Source organism: Haemaphysalis longicornis, unplaced genomic scaffold (genome assembly GCF_048455015.1).
Source record: "Haemaphysalis longicornis isolate Haplotype H1 unplaced genomic scaffold, Haemaphysalis longicornis Haplotype H1 scaffold_1, whole genome shotgun sequence".
Lineage (NCBI taxonomy): Eukaryota > Metazoa > Arthropoda > Arachnida > Ixodida > Ixodidae > Haemaphysalis > Haemaphysalis longicornis.
This window is the reverse complement of record NW_027526203.1, coordinates 441,673,211-441,691,842: the sequence shown is the minus strand read 5'-3', so window position 1 is coordinate 441,691,842 and position 18,632 is coordinate 441,673,211. Positions and strand designations below refer to the sequence as shown.

Sequence of the window (18,632 nt, the reverse complement as noted above, 5' to 3'; positions counted from 1 at the left end):
TCAATGCGGTTAGTCGGCTGTTAATGGAGTGGTTCCGGTGTGGGTTGATGTGTTACACAGACATCTTACACACACAGTAAGATGCATACGAGGGGGGAGGAAAACGGACAGCCACATGTTTGCACGCGAGAATAGAGCTCAAGAGCTTCCGGTATTTAAATCGTTATGGGACGGATGCCTGCCGTTCTTATGGAGTACGGAGAGCAAGAATTCAAGCGTTCGCCCGAACACAAGTGCGATTGCCACAAGTGCCATTACCGCCTCGAGTTCAGCTCGTCGAGTAGTGGCGAATACCTACCGGATGATTTTCGACGGCGTCTGTCACTTCTAAGGATGCAAACGTGACCGGTTGCCGGTTTATGCGTGCGCAGGTTTGTAGTAGAGGTATATTGCCGCGAACCATGTAAGGGTTTTTTATTTATTGTTTGTTTTTACTGAAGGCCACGCCCGGCTGTGTTATCTGCGTTCCAAGCGAAGCGCGTCTTGCATTCTTTACTTTTATGCCGCACGGGCTATCACATTCAGATAAGCAGACTGTTTCGCCCTAACGTCACTAGCCCAGAATGATTTTCTGTGATCTACAATGATCTGGATGTGAATCGACGGTTCCAGAAACACTTGCGCCGAAAGATAAACGCCTGCAGAGACAGCGGCATTCGATTCGACGACACTCGCCTGTGCAAGTCACTTTGTTGACCGCTGCTTCGCCGCCTCTGTATTTTTTTGAGTTGTTAGGGGAGCACAAGTTCGCTCCAATAAACTTGTTTCTCCTTCAAGACAACTGCGTCGTCCTTGGCTTCGTGACAATATATACACACATACACACACACACACACACACACACACATATATATATATATATATATATATATATATATATATATATATATATATATATATATATATATATATATATATATATATATATATATATATATATGCGGGCATTTTTTCACCACTTTCTTTTCCACTCAACAAATTCTTCATCTCTTTCTATGACCCACCACAACCTCCCCTTTGCTTTCCGAGGTTTTCTTGACTGCCAACCCTTATTTCTGTATATATATATATATATATATATATATATATATATATATATATATATATATATATATATATATATATATATATAGTCTGAAAAGATAAAAACTCACACAGAGCGCGAAAAAAATAAGGTTCGTAGAGACAGAGACAAACGAGAAAGACGTAGAAAATAGAAATAAGTTTACTGACGTTTCAGGGAGAGGACTCCCTTTCTTCAGAGTACAAAATAAGTTCGTTTCAGAGTTATATATATACAGAAAATGTAGCAAGGGCGAGGGCAAGGTAAGAGGAGTTTGTACAAATGGATCATGGTTGGTGGGTAGCAAAAGAATGAAGAGAGAGCTGGAAAATAAATTATAAAAAGGATAATAAGAACACACAGTCACGCGGCACGAACAAGGGAAAAAAGAGAGAGAGGAGAACCAAACACAAAGAAAAAATAAATAATTAGGTGCCGACATATGCCGAAACAGGGAATTTGCTGCGCTTGCTGCGAAATAAGGTTGAGTGCAGCGGCGGAGAAGATCGGCTAATGCAATGCGTCAACTCCGTCAAGCAGCTAGAGGATTTCTTACTATAGGCCCAAGTGCGGCCGCAAAGCAGACCAGCGTTACGCAGTTCTTTTCTGCTGAGTAAAATTGCAGTGCTACAAAACCCAGCCCGTGAACGTCTCCTGTATGCTGTTTTTCTCTTTAAACCTTTATGAAAAGCAAGATTGAAAGCTGGTGTTTAAGAGCTGCTAAGTAGTAGCGACTTTTGTGCAAAGAACTCGATATTTCATGGCAATTCACGCAACTTTGCTTATTTCGAAAATCCGCTTATCTCGAAATATTTCCCGGTTTTTACTACTTCGAGTTAACGAGGTATTACTGTGTGTATATATATATATATATATATATATATATATATATATATATATATATATATATATATATATATATATATATATATATATATATATATATATATATATATATATATATATATATATATAGCGAATCAGAAATGGGAAATTGAGGGGCTCGGTGAATTGAGATAGAATATGGGTTGGCAGTCAAGAAAACCTCGGAAAGCAAAGGGGGGAATGCGGTAGTTCATAGAAACAGGCGAAGAATTTTTTGAGTCAGAAAGAAAGTGGTGAAAAAATGCCCGCCGGGTGGGATCCGAACCCACGACCTCCAGAATACCGGTCTGGTGCGATAACCACTACGCTACCGGCGGGGCTGTTTCCCCACCACTTTCTTGGGTATTTATGTCAAGGTATTTTTTGTTTCCTGCACTTGGAGGTGGTAGCCAGCGCAACTCGGACTACTCGGGGTGAAGGGGACCTTCTTTTTAGCCCCCGGGCCGTGACTCGAGTGTCTACGACATGTCGATTGTGGTCGACCAGCGTTGAACCCTCTTAAGCTATCTTTGGCACCAAGACTGCATGTAGCGAATCAGAAATGGGAAAATGAGAGGCTCGGTGGATTGAGACAGAATAAGGTTTGGCAGTGAAGAAAACCTCGGCAAGCAAAGGAGGCAACGCGGTAGGTCATAGAAACAGATGAAGAATTTTTTGTCAGAAAGTGGTGAAAAAATTCTTCATCTGTTTCTATGACCTACCGCATTCCCCCCTTTGCTTTCCGAGGTTTTTTTTAACGCCAACCCTTATTCTCTCTCTCTCTCTCTCTCTCTATATATATATATATATATATATATATATATATATATATAGAAATAAGGGTTGGCAGTCAAGAAAACGTCGGAAAGCAAAGGGGAGGTTGTGGTAGGTCATTTAAAGAGGTAAAGAATTTGGAAAGAAAGAAAGAAAGCGGAGAAAAAATGCCCGCCAGGTGGGATCCGAACCCACGACCTCCAGAATACCGGTCTGGTGCGATAACCACTACGCTACCGGCGGGGCGATTTCCCCCCCCCCCCCCCGCTTTTTGGGGTATTTATGTCAATGTAATTTTTTTTCCTGTGCTTCGGGGTGGTAGCCAGCGCCACTCTGACTTCTCGGGGTGAAGGGGACCTTTTTAATCCCCGCGCCGTGACTCGAGTGTCTACGACATGTCGAGAGTGCTCAACCAGCGTTGAACCCTCTTAAACTTCCTATGGCACCAAGGCTGCCAGAACAGAGGCCCTCGCAATGCATGTAGCGAAACGAGCCCCTCATTTCCTATTCTGATTCACAACATATATATATATATATATATATATATATATATATATATATATATATATATATATATATATATATATATATATATATATATATATATATATAGCGAATCAGAAAATGGGAAATGAGGGGCTCCGTGAAATAAGACAGAAAATAAGGGTTGGCAGTCAAAAAAACCTCGGAAAGCAAAGGGGAGATGAAGAATTTTTTGGATCGAAAAGAAAGTGGTGAAAAAATTCCCGCCGGGTGGGATCCGAACCCACGACCTCCAGAATACCGGTCTGGTGCGATAACCACTACGCTACCGGCGGGGCTGTTTCCCCAGCACTTTCTCAGGTATTTATGTTAAGGTATTTTTGTTTCCTGCCCTTGGGGGTGGTAGCCAGCGCCACTCGGTGGTAACCAGCCCCGCCGGTACCGTAGTGGTTATCGCACCAGACCGGTATTCTGGAGGTCGTGGGTTCGGATCCCACCCGGCGGGAATTTTTTCACCACTTTCTTTTCGACCCAAAAACCCCAAAAATTCTTCATCTCTTTCTATGACCCAGCACAACCTCCCCTTTGCTTGCCGAGGTTTTCTTGACTGCCAACCCTTATATATATCTATATTGTTACGAATCGGCCAGCGCCGCAGTACTTCCCCGCATCACTCCTCGGCTATGCGGCGAAGCCACTACGTGTGTGCGCCACCATGTCGGTGACAGGTTGCGACAAGCCGCGTCAGACGCTTCACTTTCGGCGCATTTCAAAACTTCGGCGGCTGGCGGCGAGGCTCATCTCCACGCTCTTCAAGGACACAGAGGCCCCGCGAACTCGACGAAGTCCTCCTCTCTCCCCTCTCCCGGACTCAACGCGCGCCGAGGCTATGAACGACTTACGAACTCTGGAAAGAGCGTTGTGTTTGTCTGTGACGTTCGTGGCGTGTTGCAGCTTGTTGCGTTTTGACCGTTACCGCCTTTGGGTATAAATAGACCCCCGCAAGCGTTGTATACCATTCCTGTTAGAGCAGCGAATCGATGCTGTCGCTCTGCTCGAGTCCTATATTGTAACCTCGCCCGTCGGGGCATTGTTCTTTGGCTTCGGCTCACCTCTCGCTATGAAGTAAACAGTTACGTTAGCCTACGGCTTCTGGACTTCTTCACGGCTGCAACAGCGGCTGGCCGCTCGCATCATACACGCTATCACTCGTATGTCCGAGGCCACGGAGATCGGATCGGGTGCCCCCGCCCGGTCGCAACAACTGGCGGCAAACTGACGACAATGAGGAGCACCCAGTATTGTACGCAAGTCGTAAGCTGACGATTCGTGAAAAAGCGTAGAGCGCCTCCGAAAAGGAGTGTGCGTGTCTCGTCTGGGCGGTGCAAAAACTGGCCTGCTACCTTTACGGCTCGAAGTTTATAGTAGAGAACGACCACTGCCCTCTCACGTGGCTGCAGACGATGTCCTCAAAGAACGGTCGCCTCCTACGCTGGAGTCTGGCTCTGCAGCAGTATACGTTTGAAGTGCGGTACAAAAAGGGGAAACTGAATGGCAATGCTGATGGCTTAAGTCGGAGTCCTTAAAGTGAGAAATGGCCTGTAGACGCCTGACTTTCTCAATTTCATTATTTTTCCTGACGCAGGTTTCGCCCTTTACGATTACATTTTTTTTGTGTGTGTGGGACATTTCCAATAACGCGAAATGTCACCTTTCAAGTTTGTCACTTGTCTAAAGTACTGTTGGGCAAAAATATAACTAGAGTAGTTAGTTATTCGCGTACTTTTTCGCAACTAAAAGCCTGGTAGATCTTCAGTGTTGATTTGTCTTCGCACTTGCCGGCGATGCGGTTGTGTCTTCCTGTGTTGTTCTGTTGCTTGCCTGACCAAGCCAGAGACGTTCTTGGGGAGCCACTACTCGTCCAGTGACCCGCCCGGTGAAGCTCCAGCACGGTGTCGTACAGCCAAGGCCTGGAGTCGAGCGTCTGCCGAGCACTTCACTTCGAAAGCATCCCTCCGGACAACGGTTGAAGACCCTTATCCATCGGGATCTCGGACCCCCGGCGGAGAAGCTGTTACGAATCGGCCAGCGCCGCAGTACTTCCCCGCATCACTCCTCGGCTGTGCGGCGAAGCCACTACGTGCGTGCGCCACCATGTCGGTGACAGGTTGCGACAAGCCGTGTCAGACGCTTCACTTTCGGCGCATTTCAAAACTTCGGCGGCTGGCGGCGAGGCTCGTCTCCACGCTCTTCAAGGACACAGAGGCCCCGCGAACTCAGCGAAGTCCTCCTCTCTCCCCTCTCCCGGACTCAACACGCGCCGAGGCTATGAACGACTTACAAACTCTGGAAAGAGCGTTGTGTGTGTCTGTGACGTTCGTGGCGTGTTGCAGCTTGTTGCGTTTTGACCGTTACCGCTTTTGGGTATAAATAGACCCCCGCAAGCGTTGTAAACCATTCCTGTTAGAGCAGCGAATCGATGCTGTCGCTCTGCTCGAGTCCTGTATTGTAACCTCGCCCGTCGGGGCATTGTTCTTTGGCTTCGGCTCACCTCTCGCTATGAAGTAAACAGTTACGTTAGCCTACGGCTTCTGGACTTCTTCACGGCTGCAACAGCGGCTGGCCGCTCGCATCATACACGCTACCACTGGTATGTCCGAGGCCACGGAGATCGGATCGGGTGCCCCCGCCCGGTCGCAACAACACATATATATATATATATATATATATATATATATATATATATATATATATATATATATATATAGTTCATTCGAACTTTTTTTCTGCTTCATGTCGCTTGAATTGCTGAAGGGACCTAATTTTTGCGCAATTGGGGTTTTAATCAGAAAGAACTTTCATTTTACGGCCTCTGTCTTTCCATAGATAAACTAGTATTTTGAGAGCCTCTTGAATTACAGTAAGGTATTTAGCCCTGGCCAATACCCCCTTGTGGATACGTGCCAGAAACAGGACATTATCATAATCATCATCATCATCATAGTCACCACCATAATAATAGTAATAATAATAATAATAATAATCAGTGCCACGACAGAGCGCGAAGTCAATTGAAGGGAGAGGCTGAAAGGAGGGGGAGACAAGGTGCGGTACGAGGAAGCCGGGGGTTACGTTGCCGGGACACCGACGTCGTATCCAAAGCCTGGACGGCAGCGGCCGATGGCGCATCGGTTGCAGTCTCCCTGACAGCCCCAGCAGCGACTGGTCGAGAGCTCACGAGGAGCGTCGTCGCACCGTCGACGCACGGCTCGACGGCCCCCACAACGGCGACGCCACGGGGACGAGGCGGTGCCTCCCCCGCTGTACGGCTACAGTGGAAGTAGCCTGTGAGCGCCTACCTCAAAACGGCAAAGCAGCGGCGCTGCGTCTTCACCAAAACCAAAACTTAGCGTGCACGAGAACAAACTGCGCTGCAGCTACGCCGTGACGACCACGACAAGTCCACATCACCGCAACGGCAACACTAGGTAGGCGTACTGGATGGGGACATTTTCTGGTAGGACATTTTTGGACGTCATTTAAGGTTCTAAGTGTAAATAGTAGTTGGAGGTGCTAGTTTGATGTTATGCTGTTTTTGTAATTTGGTTTTAGTGTCGTTTTGAGTTTAATCATGTTTGCTTTCGGATTTTCTGAGTTATAAATATATCCGGTTCATTGCACGTCTCCTGAGTCCGTTCTTTCCTTCGCGTCGAGACACTACGTGATACCGATACGTGGTTTATGAGATAAAGGTATACTATTCCACTCCTTCTTCCTTACCGATCCGTGTACTTTCTTATCTAGAACCATTCCATTTCCACGATTTTCAAGTAGCCGTTTTGACGCAATGCAAACCCGGCTTCACACACGCGCCGTGTGTCCAGAGACCTTATGAGAGCTTTTTGGTCGACAAACCGATCTATGGGGAAATGCATTAGTTTTTTGACAGTACGCCATCGGTCCTCCTTAGAAAGCTTTCGCTTTAAAAGCAGGGTTTAACCGTGCGAGTCGAGAGACACATCTCTTGCCAAACAGATTATGGTCACGCACGACGTGCCTCGCCGAACTTTGCACTCGTTTGCCAGGAAGGTTTATAAGAATACATTTACCGCTCGCCATATTCGAGATACCAGGAAGTAAAACTGAAGGTCATATACCACAACGAGCTACTTTTCGGCCAGTGACACCCGTTATATGTAGAAGAGTTAAGAAAAACGGGAGCGTCGAGGGGTTCGATGAGGAAAGCTGAACTGCCTAGACTGCCGTATAGTAGAGCACACCGATGTCGCAAATATTTTCTCCGTGAACTGGACGTCGGAATGAAACGGGCTGTTACTCGAGGCGAAACTCATCTCATGCAACCAAAGTCGCAATGAAAGTTCCACGTATAGCATGTTACAGGGCTGTGTGAAAAATCTGAGCCGCACCCACGAATGAAACAGCACGAGGGCGTTATCCTTGAGTTGAGTTGAAGAACGGGTGTGTTGTAACTTGTTGCCGTCAAAAACAACACATTGATGGCAGGTACTCCTGACGCTTAATGGGGTTTTCCATACCTAATTTGTAGGAGTCGTCAAAGTGAAAATGGGCAAACATAAGTAGAGTACATTTCTTGGAAATGTTCCGCCTCGAAAACTTTAGAAGGGAGTCAAAAGCGACTGCACCAGGGACGGACTGATTGCACAGAAAAATACCCTTTAAGTATCCCATACTATAACGCAGCTCCCGGAAGCCTTATCAACGCTAAGTATTCAGAACGGCGTTTGAAGGTAACAAAGAGACATCAGGTTTCAATGTGAAAGCAAAAAATAAGAAATAAAAAAATCACGCCATATCCACGGAATGAATGATGATAAGTGGGGCGAAGCTCGAGAGGGGGAGATCATCGGTAACCGTAACTCTCCCGTGAAAGTTCGCCCATTACATCATTAAGAAAGACGTAAGACTGTGTGCGTACATTGTACAAATCAACTTTTATTTTCGGAGTCAATGCTCCCAGGCCCAGACCTGGTGAAAGACCCAGCGCCATCGAGGACTACCCCGCACCTCCACCACAATTTGTCACGTAGGATGGGACACAACGGTAAAGAAAGAACTTTTATTTAGGGCGAACTTGTGCCCGAACAAGACGAGAGGAAACGAGCAAAGGTCCTTGCGTCTCGTTCGATCTCCGAGAACGACTGCCTGCGTTCGTGGCGTGATCTCTTGCGTGATCTCCCCCTCGCAGTGCACGTGCGCTCGCGCCTCCGTTGGCGAACACAGACAAGCTCGCGCTCCCGGTGCCGAGTTTGCGCTGCCGGTTGCAGCCGGTTCTTGCGCGTGCAACGCGGCCCACTTTGCGACATCTCCGAAAGCATGCGGCGGTCACGTACCACGAAACACAAGGGATGAACAGATCCATGGCTTTAGGAGCTTCGCCCCTAAAATAAAGGCCGCCATCCCGCCGTGAGAAAGTGGATGCCCAGCGAAGCTATTGTAAGCCACTACACATGCTGCTGTGGGAGGGTACGAAATGTTTCTTGTCGTGTCAGCGGGCTCGTCGCTTGCGCTCGGCCTCCCTGGCGGCAAAACCTGACTCATGTGCTCGCCCTCAAATGACGTTAACCCCCCTTTCCCCAAGCAGCTGCAAACCTAATCTTTACCGGGAACACATAGCAGGGCCGCATTATTCACGGGGGCCTTATTATCCGTCGTGCGGTTTCGTTCTTTGTTTGGTGTCTTTTATATAACTAATACTGAAGTCTATTCTGTATGCCTGACAGCAAAAAATGATTGTGCTGGGCTCCTCTGGCGGCAAATGTTGGGTCCTGCCTAGCCTGACGCATTCACTCGGCATCTTCGCGAGAACTGTGGGGTCCGGCGTGATTTTTTTATTTACCACACGAAATTTTCCGACCAAGGAGAGGCTAACAGCTTCGCTGTATAAAGCTGGCGCCCCAGAAACGTGGCTCGTAAACTTTCAGTGGCTTGAGATGACACGTGCCTCAGAAAAAAAAAAAAAAAAAAGAGAGAGAGAGAGAGAGAGAGAGAGAGAGAGAGAGAGAGAGAGAGAGAGAGAGAGAGAGAGAGAGAGAGAGAGAGAGAGAGAAACACAAAGAAAGGACTCCGTCCCGAGGGAACCGGTGCAGGGCATGCGCATCTTTTCGACCGCACCTGGGAACTTCACAAACCGCATGTTCTCCTCTACCCTGCGGCGCAGCAGCCTCCAGCAAGCCTATAGGCGCAATGTCCGTTTTTATGGGTTGTTTTTACGCTTTCCTGGGAAGAGTGAAAAACTGGTCCTGCTACCTCCACCGAATGCGTCTACTGTGATAATGCTTACCCTCGACTACATAGCACAGGAGCAAGTGCTCCGAAAGCTTGGGTACCCCTTATTCACCGTATGGCACTTACGAACATGTATCAATCAAAATAAACACGTATAGAAACAAGTTAATGTTCCGCATTCCTACCGAAAAAGATAAGCGGCGAGCATCGCGTCCGTAGGCGATGAACCAGAGCAAGAAGGATGGAGGAAAGATCGGAAGCCCCTCCTGCACCAAATTTACAGACGCCGCACTACGTGTACCAACAAACGAAGAACCACATGGAAGCGCCGGACGCTGCCGTGTGCTGCCGATCTATCCCTGTCATCACAGACTTGCGCAAGCACGTGTATCTTGGCGTTGCTACGGGCGGTGAAGAGACCCCGTATCTATGAACAACATTCTCAGGAGCAATTAAGTAGGCTCCAGAGCTGATGCCCAACGTCTCAATAGTCAAGGGTCCGGGATACGAGACCTTTTGTAGAAACCAGCAGGCGAACGCTGTAGCCCGAGCTCATGCTATACCCGCGCGACGATAGGGTACAGTGAAAAGCTTTATGACAGTAAACACGGTAGTGCGTGCCGCTCAATACACGCAGAGCGCTCTTGTGAAAGGCTGGCGCGCTCTCGCATGCAGTTAGTGCGTTTAGCGGGCGCTCTCCCTGAAAGCGCTTTATCACGCGGCTGCCTCCTGCATTAGTTACGTCTCTAATGGCATGTGGAAATATGAAGGCGTGAGGATAACGCATTTCTCATCACCCAATACGGCAGCCAAAAGCAAACATTTGAATGGGTTCGATGAGTTTCGCGCTTGATAAAAAAAAATTACACCATCTTCCCGTATAGGGGAACCCATATGCAAAGCATGCAGCCAGGGGGTCGATTCAAGTGCCCATTAGTTTTCAGTTCGTCGTTGAGCCCATGGCTGTTTCGCATGCTACTCAAGGTTCCCCTACTGGAAGATGGTGTGATTTTATTAGATGCGACGGGGCTATGTCCCTCTTGTCGTTGTTGCGCCGTCCACACCCCCACTGCGCATGCTCGGCTTGCTGAACGTCCGGTGGTGTCTTACCCTTTAATAGCTCCTGGAGCGACAGCAGTGTCTTCCAGGGTCGGCCCGAGATGAGCCGAGCATGCGCAGTGGGGGTGTGGACGGCGCCACATGAGCCCCGACCATGAGATGCTGGAGGGACAGTGTTGCCGGTGTCTTCCTGGGCCGGCACGAGACGAGCACGCTTCCCCTTAAAGGGCTCCTGGAGCGGCAGTGTTGCCGGTGTCTTCCTGGGCCGGCGGATGGATGGACGACGGACGACGGAGCCGAGAGCAAGAGATGCTTTGTATCTTAAAGCCCCTCACCTGCACATGTATTCTCTGGAATAGTTTCCAGATATATGACGCAGCTACCGCAGCAGACAACAGCGCAATCAACCGTTGTCAGGAAGCGTATCCGCCAAATGTATGAACTCCGACAGTTCACCATTCCATCGCTACACCGCTGTGCATGCACTGAGCGACACGCGCTCCCGTGTTTACAGTCATAAAGCTATCGACTGTACCTCCACCAGGATCAACATGACAAACTCAGCCGCCGGAGTCTTGGTCCGCCGCACGAATCACGCCGCCTTTCGGAGATTACTACTCGCAATATGCCAGTCAATTATATTTTCAGCAAACTAAAAGCGACGTTTTACGCGCCGAAACTGCACCTGGGTCAAGAGACATGCCGCATCACCAGGCATGGTTGACTCAGTGGGAGATGGCAGGGTACGACTGCGGAGCGCCAGTATCGAGGGTAGACGGGGTGAGCTGAGGCGGAGAACCCGCACACTTCATCAAACTGTAAGATGGGTTTATTTCCGAAGGCAATGCAGCAGGACGCTCAGCGAAGGCAGTCCGAAGCAAGCGGGGCAGACGGCTGGCTCTCACGCGCTCTTCTCGCGGTCCACACTAATGATCCCTGTCCAGTTCACTGGTTCTTCAACTTCCTTGTCGCTATATTACCATGGCCAATCTCCTTGAAAGGGTAGGAGATACTTGTATCTTTTCCGCACTACAATATATATATATATATATATATATATATATATATATATATATATATATATATATATATATATATATATATATATATATACAGTAATCCCTCATTATAAGGAAGTCAAAACCGGACCGTGAAAAATTTCGATATAAGCGACCAGTCGAGAAAAGCTAAAGTAGTTGAGATTCAACTGCGCCACAAGTGCGAAGAATAAAAACCCAATGTATTCAGTGAAGCAAAACTTTACTCAGGTGCAAAAAAGGCAGTGAGCTTTGGCTGTTTCGTGTTTTTGCCGGGCGCGACCAACCCCTGCTCCAATTGGCCCAAGCAGTGACTGGCATCCGAACGCCTCGCAGACTGCTAAGCGCATAAGGAGGGGAAGGAAGTGGCAACTTTTATAGGGGGCAGGTTGGGGGTTAGGGAGCAGAATAAATAAATAAATAAATAAATAAATAAATAAATAAATAAATCCGTGCACCATAGTTCGTGAAGCCTGTTTCCAGGAGGGCGTTTCGTACATCTGGCGTAACATCGTGACGAGTTTTAAGCTGGAAAATGCGGGTGGCTTCAGGCACGGTTACATTTCACAGACCAGCCACTCACGCTTAGGCGTAAAAAAACGGCGGGCCCGCGAAAAAAAATACGAGCCTGCCAGGATTCGAACCTGGAATCTTCTGATCCGTAGTCAGACGCGTTATCCGTTGCGCCACAGGCCCGAGGTCGGAATTCGGAAGGTACCACAATAATTCATAATTTTAAAGTCGTTTCGGAGTAATTATTAAGAAAAAATTAGTGCCTTCCACTCTGTGAAGAAGGATGACCTGCAAATCTGGACGCAGTCCACGGAGCACATGAAACAAAACACGTTTGTCGTAATTCGCGATGGAGCATATTTCCTAGGCCATTAGCTGAATGACCCAGGCCTCTGACGGATCCAAGCTTTGTTCTTGCAGATAAACATGGAACTGCCTGTGTCCCTCCCGCGTCGTAAGCATTTTACTGTTTGTGTAAGGCCGGGTTCAGACTGTTGCCTCAACTGTCGCAATGACTTAAAGAATGACGTTATTTCACGTCTCAGCTGACCGATCTGCGTGACATGGCATTTTTTTACGTCCATAGATCACGATATGGGTTTTGCGTCGGTAATCTGAACTTAGCCTAACACACAAACCCAATCCGCTCTACCACTAAGGACTCCGGACAGGTCCCAATGGGGCGTTTAACGTCCGCGTTTAAATCTCGTACCAGCACAACAGACATACCATCCATCAGTGCGGGCATGAAACCTATAGCTGCGCGTGCACGCCTCCCCTACTCCCTACCACTATTTTTCAATACAAAACTGCGCAAGCCCTCAAACCATGCACGCATAAACCGGCAACCGGTGATGGCGCATGCTTAGGCGTGAAAGACACCACGAAAATGTCGCTCGGAAGGCCTTCCAAGCTGAGAACGAAATATGGGCTCAAGCTGGCGTTCCAACTGGGGAAGTTTCTCTTCTACCTGGGGGATTTCGCAGCTACTTGGCGAAGTGAATTTGAGTGGAAACGGCGACGGCTGGTTTCGGTCGTTTTAGGGGGCAGCCCTTTGGCAGCCGTTACCTGGGCTTCGCGGTAGCGGCGTCTATTTATATCCGCGTAACCGAGTGAGCGAACGCGGCAGCGACGAATGAAACAAAACGGAGAGGAGCGTCTAGCGAAGGGTGAAGTGGAGTACGACACGTGCGGCTACGGCGTCATCTCTATCATTGCCTTTCCCTCACGCATGTTTCCTGTGTCTCCACCAAGCAGTGCCCTCCCCCTGACACTATCCCCAGACGCTGTTCTATTCTCCGCTGATCCAAACCACGTGACGTTTTCGCGGGTTCAAACGGCGCACGCAGCCGTAGGTTCGCTGATCACGCGAACACTTCTTGAGACGCAGCAGAAATGCGCCGTGACCGAGAAGACTGCACCTCGCGCTGCGCACAAATTTCATATTAGGGAGTGTACTGAGCGTCAGTGAATTTTTTACGCCTATACGTGCTTCTGTTTATTTTTCGCAGTCATCTGATAACCGCACTACCACCGTTAGCTGCCGACTGCGCAACTTGCCAAAGGGGCATCGGTGGAGGCGAGGGGGAAAATAGCTGTGAAAGAGGTGGCAACGGGAGTCCCGGAGCGGCACCGAGTAAATCGATGACACCGGAATGAAAACTGGGGGGCGGGGGGTTAGACATATATTGCTTTGCAGTAAAAGTCTGCCCACCGTGCAACGCTTAGTATAGCGGTAAACGTATGCATCTAAAAATGAAAGGCCACCGGTACATGATGTCATCGCATTAGTTCACCACGCTTAGCTACTGGCCGTATTAGATGGTGGCGAAGTTGCTAACCTGACAGCCAAACGCAATAAATAATTTAATTAATTGGCACACTATAGTCAAACAGACGGGATTTTGAGAAAGAAACCTTAAGATCAGACCGGATTACCATAAAGAAATCTCACAGTCTACTCATAAGTGAAAACCACACGACGAACATGCCTACTGAGCTTGAAATATTGACAACATAAACATTTCATGGCATTTTCGCTAACACGTAAAATAATAGACAGGGAAACAGGGAGGTCAGTTACGGATGCATGAGCAGGGGCTTGTTGGAAAATTTGGCACTACTAAAGTCATCTTTAGCTGTCCGGTTGACTCTGCCGCACAGGAATGAAGGGTAAGGGCGAACGTGCAGTGGCATAGATTGAAAACCACGTAACCCAACTTTCGCATTAGTGGTATATAAACTACTGTATAATGTTTTCGCTGTACAGATCGCTTTGTCACTGGGCATATTAGCTTGCGTTCAAAGTTCAACCTTGCCGCAAATATGACTAAGTTATGGCTCGATCATGCCGGTTTCGTGTTATATACGTTAAGTGGACTTTGTCGGCAAATTGAGTCAGTAATCTACAGACAAGCTGGACGGTGGGATGAGTGCGGCAGGCCTGGGCGTGGTTGGGAACAATGCAATTTGCACGTGATTTAGGGAAATAAAGTAAAATCAGTGCTCTTCCACTCTGTGAAGAAGGATAACCAGCGAAGCTGGGGTGCCTAATGATAGAGTCGACTGAGTGGCTAATTGTCATAAAATTTACTTCGGGGTACTTTCGATAACTCAAGGGTTAGATACGTTTTCTGTAACCGTACTCGTTCTGTAGATGGCCATGCGTCACTGAACAACACCAAAACGTGGAAAATTCAGCTTACAAAAACCAAGCTTACACCGATCTTCATAAAGTCAGCTTCATCTGTAAACACAAATGCAGTGCTAGAAAAACATTTGTTTGCGAAGCAATATCAGCCGTTTTATATCGAAGTATGAAGGCCCTGGGACCTTTTAGATGCGAAGCATCTCTTGCTTTCGGCTCCATCGTCCGTCCGTCCGCACCTCTCCCCCTACACTATAAAAATAGAAATAGTTAGCGGCGCCCGGTTTCGATCCCACGACTCTCTGGCCGCAACGGGAGGTACGTGGTGCTCTTCCCAGTGCGCTACAAAACCGGGACAGGAGCAAGTGCTACGAACGCGCCTTATGTCCTTGACTCATTCAAACTACGTCAAGAAGCTACTGATACAACGAAGGCACGCGAAGCTGAACGTCAACGGGAACGACGAACTGAAAACTTTAGAGGAGGATGTTGAATTTCCCGTGAGAAAGCTGTGGCGGGAAGCGCCACGCGCCTTGCAGCTCAACCAGAGAAGAGGACGAAGAGGGCGGGCAGCGGGGTAGGAGCGTGAGCTCGCAAAAAATAAATACGAGAACCAGGAGGTGTTCGATCAGGTAACGCCGGTGTCGGTCTCTTCACTGTCTCTACATTTCTCTACATTTCTCTGTCTCTCTCACTGTCTCTCACTGCCTTTCTTTCACACATGTTTCATGTGTCGCCACCAAGGAGCGCCCTCCCCCTACACTTTCCCCAGACGCTGTTCCTTTCTCCGCTAATCCAAACTTCTTGACGTTTGCGCCGGAGGTTCAAACACGATGTGCAACAACATGCTCGCTGCTCCCTTGTGCGGGGCTAATCCGAACCACGTGAAATTTGCGCGGGAGGTTCGAACACGATTTGCAACATACTGGCCGGCGGCGGCGGTGCACTGCAAGGTAGCACCGGAGTAGCGCACGCCGTCGTACGTTCGCTGATAACGCGAACACTTCCTTAGACGCAGTAGAAATGCGCCCTGACCACGGAGCAAGAGTAAGATAGGAGGCGAAACTAGGCTACTTAGCGCGGTCAGATACACAAGCGCTCGTCATGGCATCTGCCGCGGATGAAGAAACTGCGCGGCCGCCGCAATCGGCATTTCACTGCTTAGCCAGCTCAGCGCTCAGCCACGGAATAAGTGTGGCCGCTACCCTCTCCTTCGACGTCGCAGCTACGAAGCTTTGCAGTCCGCCTTGGTTTTCATTGTGACATTATGGTATTCTCGAAACTGTCCCTTTTGAAAACGTCCCTTTTGCGTCCCTTTTATCGTGACGTACTTCCGGTTAAGAAGTGGACGTTGGCAGCACGGAGGAAGGTTGGCAGTAGGTTTGCCGCGCTTGCGTTACGTCACTTGCGGTTGTTTGCTTTTAGCCAGTCAGGGCTCGCCAAAAGGGACACTTTTGAAAGGGACGCAAAAGGGACAAAACTCGAGAATACCGCCCCTGGTCGCTCGCCCGCGCTTGTTGAAATGGGCCGTTTCGCCTCCTATATATTCTTGCTCCGTTGCCGTGACCGATAAGACTGCAGTTCCTGCTGCGCACAATTTGTAGTAATCGTCAGTGCATTTTTTTACGCCCATCCGTGCTTGTTTATTTTTTGCAATCATCTGATAGCCGCATACTTTACAAGGGGGCATCGGTGGAGGCGAGAAGGAAAATGGTTGTGAAAGAGGTGCCAACGGCGGGGAGGTGGAGGCCCGGAACGGTGCCGAGTAAATCGATGACACCGGAATAAAAACTGGGGGGTTAGACATAAACTGCTCTGCAGAGCAGTTTATGTCTAACCCCCCAGCTAGGCGTCATGCAGGTACGGATGAAATGCCGGTTGTGCTGGTGGGAGATTTAGATGTCGAATTACATGGCTCAATGCGGTTAGTCGGCTGCGCATCCTTAATCGAGTGCTTCGGGTGTGGGTTGATGTGTTACACAGACATCTTACACCACTGTAAGATGCATACGAGGGGGAAGGAAAACGGACAGCCACATGTTTGTACGCGAGAATAGAGCTCAAGGGCTTCTAGGTTTTAAGGATTTAAATCGTTACGATACGGATGCATGCCGTTCGTTTGGAGGAAGAAGAGCAAGAATTGAAGTGTTGGCCTGACCAGAAGTGCGAATTGGCGCAAAAACAATGGACAGCTGCTGGCGCCGCAGTTACCGCCTCAAGTTCAGCTCGTGGAGTAGTGGCGAATCCCTCCCGGATGAACAGCAACTTGCTCGCTTGGAACGCCGGCGTGAGCCAATATCACTTCTTCAGAGGGCTTTTAGGGGATATTTTAGAAGGCGTCTGTCAATACTAAACACGCGCATATGACCGGTTACTGGCTTATACGTGCGCTGGTTTGTAGTGGAGAATAGTGGGAGGAAGGAGGGGGCGTGCATGCGCAGCTATAGCTTTCATGGCCGTACTGATGGATGGCATGGCACGTCCGCTGTGCTGGTGCGAGGTTTAAACGCGGACGTTAAACGGCCCAATGGGGCTTGTCCGAAGTCCTTAGTGGTAGAGAGGATTTGGTTTGTGTGTTTGGCTATGTTCAGACTACCGACGCAAAAGGCATATCGCGGACATAAAATATGGCATGCACGCAGTTCGGTTGGCTGAGACGTGAAATGACGTAATTCTTTAGAGTTATTACGACTGTGGCGGCAACAGTCTGAACCCGGACTTACACAAACACTAAGACGCTTACGACGCGGGAGGACACACGCAGTTCCATGTTTATGTGCAAGAACAAAGCTTGGATCCTTCAAAGGTTCATTCACATAATTAGCTAGTAAGCATGCTCCAACGCAAATTACAATAAACGTGTTTTGTTTCATGCACTCCGTGGACTGCGTCCTGCTTTGCAGGTCATCCTTCTTCACAGAGTGGAAGGGCACTAATTTTGTTAAGATTTTTCATTACGCTAAAAATGTTTAGTCTTTGGAGACGACTTCCTGGATCCTAGCCATAGATAGCTACGCTTTAAAAGAGAAAATTGCATGCGGAATCTAGCCGCTCAAGGAAATTGAGTAAGTGAGCCGATTGTTACTTCAGTACAAATTGGCTTCATTACACCGAACACAAAAACTTAAGTGTACTACAAAAGAGGGGTGTACGCTGCTTGAGACGTATACGATCGGTTGTATTTTCCAAAGATACACGGGAATCACAGACAGTGAGAATTAAAACAAACCTACATATTTCTCCCTATTTTGTTCCCAAAACAACACTTAGTAACATGTGAAGCTTAGGCTCGCGTTAATTACAAGTTCGGTCATGCACCGACGCAGACTTGTAAAAAATTTCGACGTATCTGGATCGCTCTGTCCCAGCGTATCTCTCGCAGCGTGTTCTCGCTCTTCCAGCAACGCTTTCACTGCCCAAGCACCGTGGACGGGGCTATATTGTGCGCGCAGCAGGAAAATATAAGAAAATTGGTTAACGCTCTTTATTAATAAAAACAATTGCTGTTTCAGTGGCTGGTCCCCAACCGACTCACTCGCTCAGTTCCGTTCATTAAATACCCGTATGTAATGTTCTTTTGTTCATGCGTTCCCTTCAATATCGCACAATTTCAGCCGTTACTGCCAAATTGATCCACAAGCGTTTAAACCACATGATGCAACAACCTCGCCGTTGAGAGAAGCGCGTATCACGGCAGTCAGGCAGATTGAAAGTGGTGGCGTCTCTGACCAAGCAGACAGCACATGCCACCGAAGACCGTTTTCTTCTCAACGCGGGCAAACGAATGCTTGCATGAGGCACAAAGAGAGCCCCTGACGAGCAGGGATGGTAGCAGCGTAATTTGCTCGAGCAGGCGTTAAGATAAGCGTCAGAACATTCAGATAGGTCAGCCGAATAGGTCAGCCCGCGAAACCTCGCTATGCGC

General features: G+C 48.4%; 1 protein-coding gene and 1 non-coding gene across 5 annotated transcripts in view; both read right to left on the bottom strand.

Annotated features, from left to right (window-relative positions):
- Positions 1-18,632, bottom strand: part of LOC144155851 (uncharacterized) — a 1,021,707-nt gene that overhangs the window by 482,967 nt on the left and 520,108 nt on the right. The window lies entirely within an intron of this gene.
- Positions 12,171-12,243, bottom strand: Trnar-acg (transfer RNA arginine (anticodon ACG)). The gene has a single exon. It is a non-coding gene; the product is annotated as a tRNA-Arg (tRNA).